Consider the following 619-nt stretch of genomic DNA (forward strand, 5'->3'; position numbering starts at 1 on the left):
CTACCTCTGTAAAAATGTACTGCCATAAAAGTTGGTTGTTTCTTGGTTCATGTTATTGATTTCTTTTAGTTTTACATATTTTCTTTCCAGCCCTTTTGCTGAACATCTGATTTTGAAATACTGTTTAATAGATTTGTCATCAGTTCAAAGCATTCGAAGTAAATAAAGCATGGGTTGTTGTAGACATGCAAGCAGTAGTTAAAACAAATTATGGTACTCACAAAGTTGTAAACCTCTTTTATGAGCTATTGAATCGCATCGTTTTGCAGCTGAGGAATTCATTTATATCCTCATCCCAAAAAGGATTTAAAGCTATTCAGAATGTATAAAATTTAGCAAGATCATAAAATTGATAAAGGAAATAAGAACATAACATAGATTGATTGCCTTGGGGAATGGAAAGGTATCTCAATTATGACCTGGTAATAGTGAAGGTGGAAGGAAACCCTTTCTTACGGTAAGTGCCCGTTATGTGTTAGGTACTGTGTGCTAGATGTCATCTATTGAACGCATTCAACACTCAAGGCTCTGAAAGACTCCTGGCAAGTCAGCTGACCAAAAACTATCCTCGTTTTCATGGAGAATGTTGTTGCCTCATAATTACATTGTTTGCCAAATT

The sequence above is a fragment of the Ursus arctos genome, unplaced genomic scaffold, assembly GCF_023065955.2.
Source record: "Ursus arctos isolate Adak ecotype North America unplaced genomic scaffold, UrsArc2.0 scaffold_10, whole genome shotgun sequence".
NCBI classification, from domain to species: domain Eukaryota; kingdom Metazoa; phylum Chordata; class Mammalia; order Carnivora; family Ursidae; genus Ursus; species Ursus arctos.